This window comes from Pleurodeles waltl, chromosome 3_1, assembly GCF_031143425.1.
Source record: "Pleurodeles waltl isolate 20211129_DDA chromosome 3_1, aPleWal1.hap1.20221129, whole genome shotgun sequence".
Taxonomy (NCBI): domain Eukaryota; kingdom Metazoa; phylum Chordata; class Amphibia; order Caudata; family Salamandridae; genus Pleurodeles; species Pleurodeles waltl.
The window spans coordinates 221,425,428-221,445,310 of NC_090440.1; the positions used below are offsets into that span (position 1 = coordinate 221,425,428).

The 19,883-nt window shown below is 44.0% G+C and overlaps 1 protein-coding gene across 1 annotated transcript in view; it reads right to left on the reverse strand.

Annotated features, from left to right (window-relative positions):
• The window catches only part of LOC138283954 (E3 ubiquitin-protein ligase TRIM11-like), a 222,606-nt gene extending 207,617 nt beyond the window's left edge, over positions 1-14,989 (reverse strand). The window contains exon 1 of the mRNA XM_069222227.1: positions 14,958-14,989. The gene's annotated coding sequence lies outside the window, so the exon portion shown is untranslated. The remainder of the gene's footprint in view (positions 1-14,957) is intronic.
• Between the last annotated feature and the right edge of the window lie 4,894 nt (positions 14,990-19,883).

A 19,883-nucleotide genomic window follows, 5' to 3' on the forward strand; every position in this document is an offset into this window, starting at 1 on the left:
AGTAATTATTTCCTAATGATACGGGTCACATTCTTAGAGGTGAGAGAGTAAAACCACCCAAGGAACTGAAAGAGAAAATCATGCAAATTAGTCACAAAGGACACTGAGGTCTTGTGAAACTCAGGAAAAAGGTGAAATCATCATATTGGTGGTCTGGTATTGATAAAGATGTAGAGACGTTTGCAAGAGATTGTGAAATCTGTGCAAATTCACATAAAGCACAATCCATGTTTTGTCCCCCATTAGGAGATAGGAGATATCCAGATAATTCTTGGGAGGACCTTAGTGTAGACATCTTAGGAACTATTCTTAACTCAGGGTGTGTGCCCAAACATGTGTTCATTGTTATTGAATATTTTTCAAAATGGTAAGAATATGAAATTTCTGAGCATATTGAAGCAAGCATCTTACTTTCTTTTTTGGATAAAGTATTTCTTTATGAGGGTATACTCAAATCAATTTTAAGTGATGATAAGCCACAATTCAAAGCGAAGAAGTTTGTTGATTTTCTTTCTTTTAAGGAATTGGATTGAAGGTAAGGGTACACCTAACTACCATCCAGCAGGTAATGGACCTGTGGAGAGGTTTAATAGAGTGATGATGGGATGTGTGCAAGCTGTTACCAATGCAGACAAAGACTAGGAGAAGGAGTTGGCTAAAACCGTATGGGCTTATAGAATAACACCCACGGTAACTGGTTATAGTCCCTTCCGTATCTTGAGAGGGAGGGAACCTTTCACAAAAGATAATAAAACGTAGATGAACTTGAAATTGTGTAGCAGATGGTCTTCTTCTGTAGTGAAGAGGAACTTACAAGAAATGCAAGTAATGTACAAAGAATATTATGATAAAAAGCATGGTGTGAAGGATGTGAACCTAGAACCCAGAGTGAAACTAGGTTGTAGGGTGAGAAAAGGTGACAGCAAATTTTCGAAACCATTGCTAATAAAGGAAGTATATGCGATATCAGCTTTTTTGAGTGATAAGAATGTATGGCATTTCAGCAGAATGCAAGATGCAACAAGATTTTGAATTGAGAACAAGATAAGAAGAAGGCAAACCTTTTCCTAGCACATGATTGGATATGGGATGAGGGTGAAGATACATCAAATACCTCCAATATGAACAGTTCACGTGTCACAAGGGAGAGTGATGTGATAATAGTAGCCATGTAGTTGTTGGTGCTGATGTTGCTGGTTCTGAAGTTAATGTTCTGAGAGCTGATTGGGGTTGCAAGTCTACTCGGATTGGCAGATCAGTTATATTACCCAGCAAATTCAGTGATTATGTCATGAACTGATATATAGTTTGAATTTGTAAATTTACTACACTTTATTTTACTAAAATCATGACAATGTAAAGTAGTTTTAATCGTATTGTATATCTTCATATATTCTGATTTATTCTTAATTGATGAAGAGAGGAAATGTAGAATCTAGGATACCATCTGCACACTGACAGAGGTTAAGGATTCTAGAATGTAAACAGAGAGATGGGCAGTTGGAAATATCTCCATGTGCTGCACATTCCTGTCCCCCAAATAAACCTCTAACTTATGAATCCTGTGTTCGGATTGCCTCACTACAGCAGTGCCTATGAAGCCAGGGCTCTCTAGAGGTAGCCTTGGATGACCAACCAAGACATATCTAGGAGAAATGCAAAGCGTATGCAATACCACTATAGTCACACAGCAACTTATCACACATGAAGGAAGCACACAGTGTTACAAAAATAAAGGTACTTTATTATGGTAAAACAGCACTAGAATACTTATAGGCAGCCCCCGCCCCAAATGCAGGTAAGTACATATATATATAATAGCTATCAGTTAATAGCATAGAAACAACAAGCATTGGTAATATAGTTAGAAAAAAGTGAAGGCCATAGGGGAGTGCCAAACCATATACTAAGAAAGTGGAATGGGGAGAGAAGTCCCCCACCCAAAGATGTGGAGTTGTTAGATGGGAGCTAGAAGAACTAGGGACCCCAAGAGGTGAGTACCTGAGTACCCTCCAGTGACCAGGAGAGCAGAGGTAAGTATCTGGTCTTCCCATTGACTTACAGGAGGACTTAGCAAAAGGACTGTGCAAGATCCAGACTAGAATGAAATAACCCAAAGGTGGATTCTGTCAGAAGAGGACCAGCAAGGGAAGGGGTCAGAGTCCAGTTCATGATAGAGTGTCCAGTCGTGGTAGGAGCCACTACCCACCCTTCTGTGGGTGCAGGACCAGGTTGAAGGGGGAAGAAGACAAGCTGAGCAGCACAGGAGCTGAAGAGGTGTCCCTGGAGCAGTGCAGATGGTGCTCCACATCGATTGTCAGGTTTCAGATGGTTAGTGGTGCAGGAGAACCACCAACAAGCCTTGGCACATGCAAGAGAAACAAAAAATTATTCACAAAGCTGAAGGGGACCAGCAAGGCCCAGAGGGCTGGACACTTGAAGGGGAATTTGAGGTTATCCTCAAAAGTCGAGAAAGGCAAGAGAAGCAGTCACAGCCTCCACAGGCAACCCACTGGCAGCAGGCACAGTAAGTCAAAGTGAGGCCCAGTCAGCACACCTGAAGAAGAGTTCCACGTCCCTGGAGCAGCAGAGAGGAGACTGTGCTTGGCAGGATGAAGTGCTGGAGGCTGAGGTTAAATGGAGCCGGAAGATCCCTTGGAGCAGGAGCAGACAAGCCATGTTAACTGCAAGAGTCGCAGTGCACAGGGTTACTGTCCTGCAAGGAGTGGCAAGGGCTTACCATGCCCCAAGTTGGAAAATTGGCAGAAAGGACCAAGGAGACTTTTCCAAACCACCACCTGTGATGCAGGATGTACGCAGTTCCAGATAAGAGCAGATTCACGTAGCCGAACACCAATGCAATTGGTGACTGCAGATGCAGGGGAGTGACTCCTTCTCTCCAAGGGAGATTCCTTGTTGTTTCTTGGTACAGACTGAAGTCTTGCCAATCTCAGTAGATGCACAGCCGGGAAAAAGTTGTAATTGCTGAAAGGAGCTGGAGAAACAATGTTGCAAAACAAAGTCATCACCGGAGTTGCAGCTTGTCCTTTCCTGAAGAGTCCAGATGCTGTTCCAGTGGCCAGAAGATGAAGTAAACAATGCAGAGGAGCCCTGGTGGAGTCTTGCACATTGAATCTGGGGCCCCAGCTGCAAGGGAACCCCTAAATAACCCTAAAAGTGGGTTTGGTCATGCAGCACAGTGACCACCTATCAGGCGAGGTCTCTGATGTCACCTACCTGACCTGCCACTCAGATGCTCCCAGGGTCCTCTGCACATCTTGGTTTCAAGATGGCAGATTCAAGTGGCCCCTGGAGGAACTCTGGGCACCATGCCCGGGGTGGCAATGGACAGGTGAGCGGTCACTCCCTTTTCCTTTGTCCAGTTTTGCCAGAGCAGGTACCTGGTGGTCCCCGGGCTGGTGCAAACCAGTTTATGCAAGGAGGGCACCAAATGTGCCCTTTAAAGCATACCGGTGGCTTGGGGAGCCTACCCCTCCCAAGCCTTGTAACACCTATTTCCAAGGGAGAGGGTGTTGCCTCCCTCTCCCACGGGAAATCCTTTGTTTTATCTTTCCCTGTTTGAAGGGGTCAAGCAGCAGGAGGGGAGAAACCTGTCTGAAGGATGGCAGCAGCAGGCTGCTTGAAAAACCCTAGAAGACTGGTAGGAGCAATACTGGGGGGTCCTCAGAAGAGCCCCCCAGAGTGCATAGGATCCTACAACCAATACTGGCAACAGTATTGGGGTATGATTACAACATGTTTGATACCAAACATGCCCAGGTTTGGTGTTACCTTTATGTAGCTGGACAGAGGTAATGATCTGCGTCCAGTACATGGGTAAAATGGCTTCCCCGCACGTATGGATTCCAGTACACTGGAGCTGGAGTTTGTAGAGGCACCTCTGCTCATGCAGGGGTACCCTCTCACACAGGGACCAGCACCCTGCCCTCTGGGCTAGGAGGGTTTACCATAGGACTGAATTAGAGTGACCTGGTGGAGTGACCTGTGGTGAAAGGATGCATGCACTTTTTCACGCAGACTGCAATGGAAGGCCTTCAGACACATTTTCCATGGGCTCCCATTGGTGGCACAATACATGCTGCAGCCAGTGGGGAACCGCTGGTGCCCCAATTCCCTGGGTACCGGATTACCATATACTAGGGACTTACAAGGGGGCACCAGTAAGGCAACTGTGCTCTGAGCAAATTCCTAGGCAATCAAATTTAGAGGGAGAGAGCCCAATCACTGGGTTTCTGGTTAGCAGGATCCCAGTGAAAACAGTCCAAGAACACTGATAGCAGGCAAAAGGTGGGGTAACCATGCCTACAGCAGGCACCCTTGCAACATGACACAAGGGGGCCTGCATTGGCGCTAGGCAACCAAAAGTGTGCTAGCACTAGGGAAGGGTAGGGATGTGCTGTATAATGTTAAATACGGTACATTCCTGCTTTTTTCCTTTCATGCTGCATAGCGCAGCAAGGTGACTTGCTGCGTTGCGTTGCGTTGCGTTGCATTGCATTGTGTGAAATTTGATAAATCTGTCCCTATATCTCAAATCAAATTGCTTTGTTTGCTGGATCTTAATCCAAGTGATAATCTTCTAAGAAGGCTGATTGATTGACTGATTCATTCATTAATTAGTTGATTGATTGATGAGCTGACTATTTGTAATCCAAGGAACAGCCTGGTGTTAATGAAAGATATTAAGGAAAACTGATTATTGACCAACCAGGTAAGACATAAATGGCAGATTTAGAGTTGGGCAGACAGGATACTCCATCACAAATGCGACAATTACACAGTCTAACATATCAAAAGTGCCATTGAATATAATGCACTTGTAATACTTCAGATGATCGGATATAACCCACCCGCCAAACCATAAATCAGGCTCTAAGTTATACACAAAATGTTGCAAGAGCAGTGATTGAGAGCATATGAAGTCTAATGAAGTGCAGGTTTTAGAGGTCAGACATGAGAAGACACGGCCACTCACAGAAACCCTGCAGCATCTAGGGGCTGAACAAAGGTTTGCACAAGTAAAAGAATAGCGCTTGAAGTGAAAATAAGTGTAGATAGCAGCAGATGTGAATAGCGCATTGTGGTGGGGATAGACAGCTATGAAGCCAGTGTAAAGCTCTGGGATGATTAGAAGTCCTGAAGCACCTGTTCACAGTAGAAAGAGTGCTGTAAAGACACTTGCAGTAGGTCAGGTGAGATGAAGTTAAGGTTCGGGACTATAGACCTCTAAAAGTATTCAGGGCAATATAGACAAACGCTTTAGGATAGCAGGCATAAGGGAAATACCACTTGAAGTGAGTTTACTAACTGAGCACAAAAGGAAAGCTGGTTGCCAAAAATGATACCAAGACTGTTTTCAAAGTTCATCGGGCTGGGAGAGGGGTCGTAGTTTACTGACCACAATGAGATGGATCAGGAAGACCTACTGCTAAAGACAAAAATCTCATTTTTGTTTGCATTTCAATGACTTTTGCTGAGATCCATCAACTTACCAACTGCTCACGTGCAGTCCTAAAAGTGAGATTGATGGACATGCTGATCACTGTCCCGATGTAAGATTTCTGTTATTTTCATAGGCCAAAAACTGAGAGATTGAAATAGGATGGCAGGAGGATGATTAGAGTAAGACTCATAGAGGAACCCTTAGGCCCCACACCCATCTTCTTTGTATGATGCATAAAATGGGGAAAGAGTGGCGATGTGAGAAACACCTGCTGAAAAAGAAGAGAACAAGTGTGTGGGTGGGCCTTTTTTACCAGTTTCTCTTTCCATATTTGTTAAACTGTCAGACATCTAGTGTGTGTCTTCTTTAGGTTTCCCTGGTCTCTCTGTGTGCCCACCCTAGCAGGTTTAGGACATCATATTGGCTGTTTGGATCCTCCAGTTTGATCCTGAAATTGTGCTTGAGACATCACCCATGTATTAACTTTCATTTTTAGGTCTAATTTTATGAAAGCTGCTTGTGACATTCAGACATCAAATCCTTTTAAAGGTATGAGTAAAGTACCCTGGATTTACAGGTTTGCCTAAACAGAGAGAAATGAAAGCATCAGATTTCTAGAATGGAGATTGTGATTTCTACTACCTAATTTTCTATCTGCTGTTATATTTGGAAGGACCAGTAGAAAGAAATCCTTCTTTATTGGAAAGCATTGAAGCAGACAATACGTAATACAATGTAAACATACAAAATTAGGAATGAGGGGATATTAAAGATACTAACTCAGTGCCACCCCCTTTATACATACCGAAACACACAATGGACCAGTAACCTCCATGTAAATAATATGGTCTACCAAGGATACTTGTTTGTGTCTTCATTAGGTCACATGTGACATATTGGTCTCCAAATAACCTTATCTAAAAAGAAAAGATCTTTCAAAAAAAGGAAAGGAGCCTTCGCCTACATTAGGTGGCATCTTCATCTGCAGGGTGGCTTCTTCTGCAGAGCCTTGATAGTGCTCGATGGGTTCACCATAGACTCTTAAAGTAATTAAAAAATATTGGGAAAAGAATGCAAGACTATAACGTCTCTGTAAATAGATGTTAAAATTGCATTTAGAAAGGTGTGTGCAAAGACAATTTTATTAATGCATTCTGTTAGACTCGGCATCCTTTGCGTGGTCTCCCCTAACTTTTGTGCCTCTGATTTCCAGGTCGTTGATTTGTGCTGAACTCTGTTTTTGCTGTTTTTGATACTTTAGGCACTTTTCCACTGCTAACCTTTGCCAAAGTACAAGAGATCCTATGTAAAATGTATGTGTAATTGGCTTTTCCGGATCAGCATATTTGATTTACTAGTAAGTCCCTAGTAAAGTGCACTAGAGTGCCAGGGCCTGTAAATCAAATGTTACTAGTGGGCCTGTAGCACTGATTGTGCCATCCACATGAGTAGCCCTGTCCACATGGATCAGACCTGCCCTGCAGTGTCTTTGTGTGCAGTTTTAAACTGCTAATTCGACTTGGCAAGTGTACCCACTTGCCAGGCCTACACCTTCCCTTTTCATACATGTCAGGCTCCCCTAAGATAGGTCCTAGGTAGTCAGATAGGCAGGGTTCAGTGTATGTTAGAGGTGGGACATGTACTGATGTGTGTTACATGTCCTAACAGTGAAATACTGCTAAATTCAGTTTTCACTGTTGCAAGGCATATCTCTCTCATAGGTTAACATCTGGGCTGCCTTTATATAACTTTAAAGTGCAGATTCCCTTTGAGAGCAGATAGGAATTTGGAGTTTGGGGTCTCTGAACTCACAATTTAAAAATATATCTGTTAGTGAAGTTGGTTTTTAGATTGATAGTTTAAAAATGCTACTTTTAGAAAGTAGGCATTTTCTTCCCTAAACCATTCTGTGACTCTGCCTGTTTGCGGATTCCCTACCTGAGTCAGTTTGACAGTTGGGCTGTTTGTGAATACCCTCTAGTCAGTGTGACAAAGGGAGTTGGGGTGTAGCCTGCATATCCTGATGAGCCATCTGTGCTAGAGTGGAGGGAGGAGCGGTCACTTACACCTCAATGGACTGTGCCCGCCCTCTCACAATGCAGTCTCCAACTCCCTGGTGTGTGTCTGGGGCCTTGTGAACAGAAGAGACTTTCCTTTGAAGTAGGCCTACTTTAAAGGCAGAAAGTGGTATAAGTATTGTTCCTAAAATCCCTAAAAATTAGATCACTTTTGGAACCGAGAGGAACCTCTTCCAAGGATTAGAGCTGAAGAGCTAAGGAGAAGTGCTGCCCATTCCTGTGCTCTGTTGGGCTATCCTGCAGTTGCTGCTTCTGCCTGTGAAAGGGGACAAAGACTGGACTTTGTGGTATATTCCTGCTTGTGAAGATCCTCCAAGGGCTTGAACTGAGCTTGCCTCCTGTTTTCAATCAATCATTAATCAGTGCTTGTATAGAGCAACTCCTCACCAATTAGCGTCTCAGGGCGCTGTTTTGAAGTCTCAGGGCCATCAAAGACTTCCTCTGCCAGCACCTGGATTCTCTGCTAAGGCTCCTGCCCTGCCAAGTGGTGCACTATCTTGTCCCTGGGCTCTTGAAAATGTGAAATTGGCAGAACAAGAGCTGAAAATCCACGCACAGAATGCCGTGCAGGTAAATTTTTGATACACCATCTGCAACGCAGCTGATAAACGACGTGCCTCTGGCTTCGCAGCTAAAATCCATGCTCCACCTGCATCGTAGCTGGGAGATCAATGCATTGCGGCTGGAGAACCGAGGCGCAACTCCCGCTTGCAGGATAATGGCGCAAACCCCTCGCAGCGCAGTTTTCTAACACCATGCAACAGGATTTTCCACACATCGTCCCTGGGCATCAAAGTCAACCCAACTCTGTGCGGATCCAAAGTGCCCCTCCTGGAAATCGCTGCATCCCTCTCTTGCGAGGGAGAAAAAACGACACATCGCAAACCGGACCGGAGAAGAAACGATGCACCGCCTCCCTTGCGAGGAAGGAATCGACGCATCGCTCCCTTTTCCGATGCACGCTCGCCCTTTCCATTGTTTTCTATGGAGTAAGACTCTAATTCTTCTGAAAATTCATATTTTAACTTGTGTATTTTGGATTTTTGTAGTTTTGGTCTTGCTTGATTTAGATAAATCCTACTTATTTTTCTAAACTGGTCTGGTGTCCAGTTTGTAGTGTTTTCACTGTATTACTGGGTGTGTTGGTACAAATACTTTACACATTGCTTCTGAGTTAAGCCTGCCTGCCCCTGCCAAGCTACCAAGGAGGTGAGTGGGGGTTAAACAGGTGTGTTTCTCCATCTCCCTGACTAGAGTGAGGGTCCTTGCTTGGACAGGGGTAACCTGACTGCCAACCAAAGACCCCATTTCTAACACATCCAAAATGAGAGTGGGAGCAACTATGTATTTATTATGCTACCTTTCCTACTGTCTTCATTAGGGTGATGTGTTTTAGCCCATAAATTAGTGAATAAAGCATCCTCTAGCTTTCATCGGGACCATGGGCCCTGACTGACTATCCTAACTTAGTGAAAAATAAACAAATAACTACTTGTCTGTGCTAAGCTGGAGTCATACCCAGAAACCTAGGGAAAATGCATAATCGATAAAAGCATAGTCATTTTAAATACATAAACACATATTCGGTCATCAAGGAAAGGCTCTATGCGCATGCTCATAGCAAACATAGCAAAATGTTGCTTATTCTCGATGCCCCACCTACATGCCATTTACCTTCTTCACAATCCTATTAAGTTGGCATGTTTCAGCCCACTAATTGGCTAATAAAATATCTTCAAGCTTTTATCTGGACCATGAACACTGACAGACTATCTGAACCTAGTAAAAATGAATAAATAATTTCTTGCCTTTGTGAACTTGGGGAAAGACCCAGAATCCCAGGCAAAACACACGAACAATATAGTTACATTATTTGTACATAAAACACACAGGCATGTACTCCAAGGAAACACCCCATGCGTTCACAGCAATGTGGCACACCGTGCCTATTCCTATTCTCTGTTGCCCACCTAACCTTTGTTTCCCTTGCTGTTTAGGGGACGGGGATGGAGGTTTACAGTACCAACCCCATGTAAAATGTTGCAGATGCTGTTATGGAGTAAAGAACATTGTACTGCAAAGATTGTCGTATTACATAACTAGGAAACTGAAAAGGTGCTCCTTTTCTCTCTTTAGCTCTAGCCAGTGCTAAAGTGATTGTGCACCCTAGAAGTAGTTAGTAAAGTGGTATACCATGTCCACAGGGCAGGCAAATTAAATGCTACAAGTGGGCCTGCAGCACTTACTGTGCCACACACTTTAGTAGCCCATTAAAACATGCCCCAGGTCTGCCATTGCAGCCTGGTGGCAGATTCAAACTGCCATTTTGACTTGGCAAGATAACCCCCTTGCCAAGCCTTAAACTCTTCTTTTATTACATACATTTCCCCCTTAAGGTAGGCACTACGTAGCCAGAGGGCAGGGTGCATTGTAATTAAATGGCTGGACATGTAGTTTTAAGCTTTACATGTCCTGGTAGTGAAAAACCCCTTCATTTGTTTTTCATTACTGTGATGCCTACCTCTCGCATAGCATGACATTGGGTTGCCTAATTACTTTTAATAAGAACTGCCTTTTGATTGGGTGCAGGAATAAAGTTTGTATTTGGTGTCTTTAAAATTGTAACATAAAATCCTTTTTCATTGTATAAAGTTGGATTTTAAGTCCTGCTAAGCTTGTGGATCATTTGTTAGGTAATACCGGCTCGAAAGAAGTGGAACTCTGGTCACACCTGGAAATTTTAGGGTTATCAGAGTGGGTCTGCATGACCACACAGTCCGTGGCTATCCAGGAGGGAAGTCAAGGAGGTTTGAAGTCTGGAAAAATGACCCAGGAAGCTGTCAAGAAAGGGAAGGGCAGGTGCATGGAAAAACAGCCCATGAAACACCTGCAGTACAGGTGGACGGGGCACCTGAGGAGGTCTCCCTAGACAATGATTACCTGGGGTATGTGCCAGAGCTTACTGGATAGCAAGTGGAGGGTTGGCTCACCAGGGAGGAATCCTGCAAGGCACAGAAGGACTGGCCAACCCTAGAGTCCATGAGGTGGTAATCTGAAGACCAGGCAGCTGGTGACACCTCTAGAGATCATCTCAGTTATTGAGAGAATGACATCCTATATAGTGAGCCTAAGGCACATGTGCATGGGGCAACATGTGAATTGGTGGTCTCCCAATACTACATGGCCTTCCTACTGGGAATGACAAGTGAAATACCCCTGGCAGGAGATCTGGGGCAGGGCAAGACCTTTGCTAGGCTTGTCTTCCACTTCTATTGGCCCCAGATGAAGATGTCCTCAGATACATTCTGCAGGACATATTTAACCTGCCAAGCCAGTGGGAAAACAGGGGAAAAGTTTGTAACGCCCCTGAATCCTTTACCTGTCCTTGGCACCCCCTTTGAAAAGGTGGGCATTGACATTGTAGAACCCCCTAAAACTGCCTCAAAGAACAGGTTTATCCTGGTTTTGGTGGACTATGCCATTAGATACCTGGCGGCCATTCTCTGAGGAGTGTGTCTGCACCTGCAGCAGCTGGGTCCCTGATGAGAATTTTCACCTGGGTGGGGTTCCCAAGGGAGTGGTGTCTGACAGGAGCACCAAATTCATGTCTGCCTACATGAAGGTTATACAAGACAAATGTGGGGTAATACACATTCTCCACACTCTACCATCCTCAGAGTGAGTAAATATATCTTAAGTGATCTCCTGAACACTGGACATGAATCCAGCCTAGGGACACCCCTGACTTAAACAAACCAGTGGAGTAATTTCTAAAGTTGTAGGCACAGCAAGTGAAGCCTGATGTGTTAATGAACATAGTCAATAGCAGTGATTACAGCAAAAATCATAGGATTGTGATTTACTGCCCCTCACAGACCTCGATCCCTACAGCCCTCAGCCCTCCTTATTGGATTGGCAAACAGAACCCTTTCTCACTAACAATAATGGGCAGCAAACTGCAATTCATACCAAATCAGCATGTTTGTGCTGTAACAAATAGTACATCAGTCACACCAGAAAAAGGAATAAAGATTAGGCTGTGCAACAACACTTTTCAGTTCCAGTCATCACTGAGGTATGTGCTAATCTGAGAAAGACAATGTCCAATAGCAAGCTGCAATAGCACCCCCATCCAACACATTACTCATATCTACCACAGCACTTGCCTGCCCTGCACATTAGGTCCGGTCTTTGAGAAAGGCAGTGTCAACCAGTAGGAATCTGTGCCACAACACCTGTCTGTTTTGTGCCTCACTCATGTCTGTGCCACAGCACCTGCCTGTCCTGTGCATCACTCACGTTTGTGCCACAGCACCTGCCTGTCTTGTTCATCACTCATGTCTGTGCCACAACCTCTGCCTGGTCTTTGCATACCCGGGAAAGGCAATACCAACCAGCAGAAATTTGTGCCACAGTACCTGCTTGTCCTGAGCATCACTCATGTCTGTGCCACAGCACCTGCCTGTCTTGTTCATCACTCTTGGCTGTGCCACAGCTCTCACCTGTCCTGTACATTACTCATGTCTCTGCCACACCACCTCTTGTCTCGTTTATCACTCATGACTGTGCCACAGCACCTGCCTGTCTTTCACATCAATCAGGCCTGTTCCACAGCACCTGCCTGTTTTGTGCATCACTCATGTCTCTACCAAAGCATCTTCCGGTTCTGTGCATCACTCACGTCTCTGTAGACATGAGAGACGCAATGTTGGATAAGAGGATGCTGTGCAACTGCATCTGTCTGTCCTGTGCATCACTCAGGTCTATGCAGACCTAATAAAGGCAATGCCAAACAGCAGGACTCTATGTCACAGCACCTGTGTTGTCACTCAGGCTAGTGCATCAGCATCTGTAGGTCCTGCACATTACTCAGGTATGTGCCCTTCCTCTTCTACACATTGTTCAGGTCTGTGCAAACTTGAGAGAGGCAGTTAGAAAATAGGGAGTTGGACAACAACACTTGTCTGTCCCCACATCACTCAGGTCCATGAAGTTCTGAGAAAAGCAATGTTAAACTGTAGGGATCTGTGGCACAAACCCGTCTGACCCTTTGGTCGCTCAGATTTTCGCAGACCTGTGATAGAAGGAGGAGGGAAGCTGGATGCTGTATCATAGCCCCTCTCCAGTCGTTGCACCAATTGAGTCCGTGCAGACCTCAGAAGGACAGAGAAAAACAGTGGGAGATAGTGGTGGGACCTGTCAGAAGTAGTGGCAGCACTTGTTTAAACTTCAGTCCCATCAGTGTCCCAAAGAGTTGTGGAACGCTATGCAGGTTTTCAAAAGAGACACCACAAGGAGAGTTGTGGGAAGCTGAGAAGGTCTTCAGAAGAAAGACCACAAGGAGATTTGTGGCAATCTGTGAATGTCAGATAAGACACCACAGAGAGAGTTGTGGGAAGCTGTGAAGGTCGTCAGAGGAGATGCTACAAGGAGTTGTGAGTAGCAGTGAAGGTAGTCAGAGTAGATGCCACAAGGAGAGTTGTGGGAAGCTGTGATAGTCATCAGAAGAGATGCTACAAGGACAGTTCCCTAATTCCACATTTCCCCTTGTTGAGTGGGGAGTACATATGTCATAATTTGAAGAAAAGGCAACATTTGCCAGTGAATAATTTTTAACTTTAAAAATGTTTTACTCTTATTATTCTTTCAAGGCGAGCAAATTAATTCATGAATATCTGCCTTAAAAAGCAAGGTTATTACATTATGACCCCAGTTGTGTTTGCAACATGTTGCGTGGGCAAAGCAAGTCAAAAATAAAATTTATGAAGCCACACAAGTTCACCTTGCGTGGCCCTGAGTGGCTTCATAATCCTCGAGCAAAGCAATGCAGTGCAAATGGCTGCATTGCCTTACTCTGCGCCAGGGAGGCATTCCATGGGTGTTGTGTAGGTGTCCCCATGCAACATCCATTGACTTTGGTGCATTTCCAGATTTACTTGGAATGGTAGACCTGGGAATGCTCCAAAATCCTACTCCTCCCCATCTGAGGCATAATGAGAAGAAATATCTTTATTTCGCCTCTCTACTTCCTCTTTCTATGTGTGTTCTAGCACCATAGTGCTGGGGTGCTTGCATTGGCACTAGGCAGCACATTGTGGGCCAGTGCTGGGAAAAGGCAGGAATGTGCCATAATGGGACAAATGCTGTGAATTCCTGTCCTTTCCCTGTGACACAGGGCAGCAACATGAGCCACTTGGCCATAAATATGGCCAGAATTTGAAATATCGATCCACAAAAGAATTGTAGCTTTGCGGTCGACTACAAAATGATTGTGAAAGTAGGTGTACATTTATTCTACTTAACTCCGCATGTATGTTCCTTGATGGGACATATATGTACAGGAAATATAGATGTAGACCTAACAATAATAAATCAACTCCTATCATATACCTATTTTTCTAAAATTTTTGATATTATGTTTTAGGAGCACGAAAGTTTAGTTTGTGTTCGAGATTCTGACACGGAGGCATAGCAAGGCTCAGGATACAGAAAGGCTTTGATAATTTAATTCGTTTATCCTAGACTTCAAAGAAAAAGTGATAGGATAAAGACTAGTGTACATAAGTAATTAACTTTGCTAAGGAAGCATTAATGTGTACAATGCTTTGCTGAGGCGTGACCCGCCCCGTGATCTTGCCGCTGATCTGACAGGAACCAAAGTCCTTGGTGGATATAAAAGAAGAGGCAGGTTTTATTGCACGCTTTGTTGACGGGAGGAGGGCGGGGGTCACAGCCATGACCAACAAGACAGAAATAACGAGCATTTTGTGTGTTTCTAGTCTTGCTGAAAGATGCCAGCATGTCAAGAGAAGTGGCGCACTTTAAATTACGCATTTTCTTGTCAAACGCTTAAACGTCAGGTAACGTGTATGTTATATCCCCATCAAACTAATATTTTAACCAAATGGTATCCCCATCAAACTGATAATTCAACAAAGTGATTTAACTTTCTTCAGTACATTATATTAGTGGGTCTGTTATCACTTTAAATCATTCTCTTTTATTGGTCCACAATCAGCGGGCCATTCCACTGGCACCTAATCATGTATGTGGTACACACGAGGTAGTTTCCTGACGTCACTAACAGCATAATAATGGCATTATATGAGCCATCTGCATAATGCCTTTCCGTGTGTCTCAGTGGGCAATACTATAACATTGAGGTATAAGACACATCAAAGTCCCAAAGCTTTGCTATGGATTTGTTGGCGTCCTGAGGGGAATGTTCAACATCCGCGTGACGCTCAGTTCATGCCGGTTTATCCGGTGTTTTACTCAGGTCTTTTCAAAGGTGTTACCGTAAAGTACCGCACAAAACAATAACATTCAACCGCACTGCAAGAACAAAAAGAAAAACGAACTCTACTGCAGTCACTTTAGGCTCCGTCGTTAAAAAGTGATTTAGATAATCTTACCTCGCAGGATCCTGTGAGCGCTCAATCTGAGAAGCAGGAAGTGACTCGGGCCGGTTTAATACGTAACACATTAAACATTACCAACAGTTCAACTGTGGGAAGTCCTTGCTGTGTGGGAAAGAAATTCTGCCATGGATCACCACCCTTGGGTGGATCACAGCCCTGGTGGATTCAACATCCTGGGGTGAACCAGAGCCCTTGTGTGAATAGAAGCTGTAGAGTGAGTCACCACATTGGTGTGGATCACAGCTTGGAGGATCACAGCTTGTGATTGGATCATAGCCCTAGGGACAATGACAGCCCTAGTATGGATGACAACCCAGTGGGAGAGGGCATCACATAGGGAGGATCACAGCCAAAGTGGATCGTAGCTATAGCGAGTGGGTCACTTCTTTGGGGAGGATCATAACCCTGGGGTGAATCACAGCACTGGGGAATATGACTGCCCTAGGGTGGATTGCAGCTTTGATGGGCACTACAGCCCTGGGTTTATCATTGCTATAGGGAGGATCATAGCCCTAAAGAGAATTACAGCACTCAGTGTCAAAGGTCAAATGGCATCAGTGGTAGAGCTCATTTGATAGCTATTAAGTAGCCATTGATGGGATAACATTTTCTCCTGCAAGTAAAAAGCCATCTGTTTGAAATGGGGTCTCTAGTTGACAGAGGTATTCACCTATGTCCAAATAGGGACCACAATCCTAGTCAGGTTAAGTCACATACAATCCAAATTATACTGTGCCCACCCTCTGGTAGCTTGACACTGAGCAGTCAGGCTTAACTTAGAAGGCAATGTGTAAAGTATTTGTGCAATAAATCATGCAATAACACAGTGAAAATACTACAAAAATACACCACACAGATTTACAAAAATATAAGATATTTATCTGATTAAACTTAGGTAAAAAAACAATAAAGATTCAATAAGCACATTTTGAAATATCACTTTGACAATGTTAAGAAGAGTCTTAAGTCTTAAAAATCAACAGTTGTCTCTTGTGTGCACAAAGTACCTGGTTTGCATCAAAATTACATGTGTGGAGACCACAGAGTAGGAGATGCTTGGAAAAAGGAAGGTGTGCGTCGGATTTCCCGACTCTACACAGACGATCCATTGTATCTTCCCATGCTGCAAGGGCTTTGCGTCAATTTTCAGCAGGCAGTCTTGGGTCCTCACTGTGATGCGGGGTTCTTTTGATGCCCAGGGACGATGCGTGGAAATCCTGGACATGAGGGATAAAATCACAGGCACTGCGTCGATCCGGTGGGCAATGGGTCAGAGTTTCTGTCACTCGGCAGGCGCTGTGTCGATTTTTCACTCAGGAAGTCGGGCTGCGTGGTTCCGGCTCACCTGTGCGTCGATCCGGTAGGGCTGTGCATCGACATTCCGGTCGCAACACAGGCGCTGCGTCGATCTTCACTCGGGAAGTCAGGCTGCGTCGTTCCGGTTCGGTGGTGCAGCGATTTTCTCGTTGCAGTGCAGGCTGTGTGTCATTTCCAGCAGGCTTTTTTGGCGCACAAGGATTTTCCTTGAAGAGAGGAAGTCTTTTTGGCCCTGGGACTTCAGAAACACGAGGCAAGCTCAATCCAAGCCCCTGGAGAGCAATTCTCAGCAAAGTCAGAGGCCAGCAAGGTAGCAGGGCAACAGCAAGGCAGCAGTCCTTCACAGCAAAGCAGTCCAGGTGAGTCATTTGGCAGCCAGACAGCTCCTCTTGACATGTTGCAGGTTCAGGTCCAGAAGTGTCTGATTTGGTGGGGTCAGGTACCCAGTTTATATACCCAAAAATGCCTTTGAAGTGGGAGAAACTTCATGGTTTTGAAGTGCACAAGGTCCCATTTCAGTACAGGTCTGTCTGCCAGGGTCCCAGTAGGGGGAATGGCAGTCCATTGTATGAGAGCAGGCCACTAGCCTTTGAAATGTGAGGGACAGGCCCTTCACCCTCCCAGCCCAGGAAGACCCATTCAGTATGCAGATGAGTGCGGGTGTGACTGAGTATCCCGTGTTTGCGGTTGTCTGGGTGAAATGTACAAGGGAGCTGTCAACCAGCCCAATCAGACATGGATTGGAGGTAGGCTGTAAGGCACAGATGGATTTTAAGTGCAGAGAAATGCTCACTTTCTAAAAGTGGCATTTCTAAAATAGTAATATAAAATCCAAGTTCATCAATAAGCAGGATATTGAATTACCGTTCTGGCCATACTAAATATGACCTGGTTATGCCTTTCTGATCAGAATCTACTACTCAAACAGTATATGAGAGTAGCCCTAACAATATTCTATGAAAAGAGCAGGCCTCACAGTAGTGGAAAACAAATTTAGGAGTTTTCCCGCTAACAGGACATATAAAACACACATGTACATGTCCTGCCTTTTACATACAAGTCAAAGTGGCAGTGAAACTACACACACAGACTTTGCAATGTCATGCCTGAGACATGGTTAAGGTGCTACTTATGTGGGTGGCACGACCAGTGCTGTAGGCCCACTATTAGCATTCAATCTACAGTCCCTGGGCATATATAGTGCACTTTACTAGGGACTTACAAGTAGAGTAAATATGACAATTGGGTACGGATCAATGTTACCATGTTTAAGGGAGAGAGCAGATGCATTTCAGCACTGATTACCAGTGGTAAAGTGTGCAGAGCCTTAAAACCAGCAAAAAACAGTGTCAGAAAAGTAGAGGGAGGCAGGCAAAAAGGTCTAACACCATCGTATATAACTATCTTGGACGGAAGGTCGAATAATTTTGATCATTTACCACAACTATGTGCTCCTCCGTCAGTACAATGGGATGTTTTCACTGAAGCAGTGAAAAGAGTAGAAAATCATTTTAAAGGGGATTTCAATGTTATTGTTGAAAGGCATACGTCTTTTACATGTAAACAATTCCAACATGGGATAATAGACAATTTTTGGGCAGCAGTGGTAAAGCATGCCTTATATGTAACAAAGTTGGGTATTTTGCAAGAGTATGCAAACATTTACAAAAAGTAATCATAGTAGATTCACATGAAGAAAGCAATAGAGCCACAAAAGCAGAAAAGAGTAACATTAACTGGGATTAGGGCAATGGAGGAGATCCCATTTGTGATATCAAAATAGGTAATGGGGAAGTGAGAGTCATGGTAGACTCTGGGTCTCCAATTACGATTATTCCAGACACCCTATACTCTCAAGAATGGGGTGAAGCAGTTATTTTACCTCCTAACATGCCCACAATAGCATTTGGTGGGCATGAAATTGACATGACAGGCTATTTTCCTGAGGATAATAAATATAAAAAATAATGATTCACTCTTGATTTTGAGACCTGGTGCGGAAAATCCCATTTCGTTGGTTGAGGAGGTGAAAATGGAAGTTAAGTCATTGAAGGATGTGTTGAATAAACATCGAGCTGTATTTATAGACAAACTGGGAGTGGTTAAGGTTTTTGAACATAAAGAGCCTGATTACAACTTTGGAGGAGGGTGTTAATCCATCCCAAATGTGACGGATATACCACCCGCCGTATTACAAGTCCATTATATCCTATGGAACTCGTAATACGGTGGGCAGGATATCTGTCACATTTGGGATGGATTATTACCCTCCTCCAAAGTTGTAATCAGGCCCAAAGTCATTTTGAACCCTGATGCCATCCCGGTGGTCCACAAAGCTTGCAATGTACCACTGAGCATCAGAGGCAAATTGAAGCAACACTTTGATAATTTATGTTTGGAAAGTGTAATTGAGCAAGTGAACTTATCACATTGGGGTATGACCCTTTGTGGTGGCTATAAAAAAATTGAGTGAGCTTAGGCTCTGTGTTGATCTAAGATCACTTAATAAAAATATCCAAGTAGATTGTTCCCCTTTGCTGTGTATCCAAACATGCTAGCACAATTAGGTGGGTCGAAGTTTTTTTCAGCCATTGACTTCAAAGCTGCATACCATAAGGTAGAGTTGAGTGAAGACTCTAGGGACCTAACGACATTCGTTATCCCTTTTGGGACTTTCCCTTTTTTAAGAATGCCATTCAGTATAGCCTCAGCAGCTTTGGTATTTCAGAAATTAATATACCAGCTGTTTGGAAAGGAAGAGAAAGTTTTAGCCTACCAAGATGATATATTAATATGTTCAGAATCTGAGCAAGAACATTTGAATAAGCTTGACAATGTTTTGGGTATATTGGAAAGTCATGGTATTACTGTGAAAGAACAAAAGTGCAAAATTATGATACAATATGTGTAATAGTTGTGGCAAAAAATTTCAGCGAAAGGGATATAACCTAAGGAGGACCTTATGCCAATTAGCAATTGTTCCACACCTGTTTGCAAGGATCAGTTGAGATCATTTGAGGTCTCTGTGAATATTTATTCACACTTTGTGCAAAATTTTGCATTGCAGACTGACCCTCTAAGGAAACTGTTAAGGAATGGGGTTAAGTTTGTGTGGGAGCAGGAACAAATGGAGGCATTGAATGTTCTTAAAACATTAATCATCAAAGCACCTACGTTGCAACCCTTCATAGATGCTGGACAGAATGTTGTAACTGTGGATGTCAGTGGTTCAGGGTTAGGTACATTATGAGCCAGTTAGTGGAAGGCAAGGAAAATACGGTGGCCTTTGCATCACGCAGTTTAGCTGACGCTGTGAAGAGCTCCAGTACGATTCAGAGAGAGGCTTTAGCCTGTGTTTGAGGTGTAAGTCATTTCCTGATGTACCTGTGGGGCAAGTAGGTTGTATTAGTCACAGATCACAAACCGTTGGTGTGTTAGTGGAATAACACAGGTGTGAGTAGTGCCAGTCCCAGGTTGGTGAAATTATTTTCTAATTTATATGAGTTTAATATCAGGATGAAGCATATTCCCAGAGGGAAGAATGACAGAGCTGAGTTTTTTTCAAAGTGCTCATTATCTCAATCTGTTGACGAGGAGTTGGCT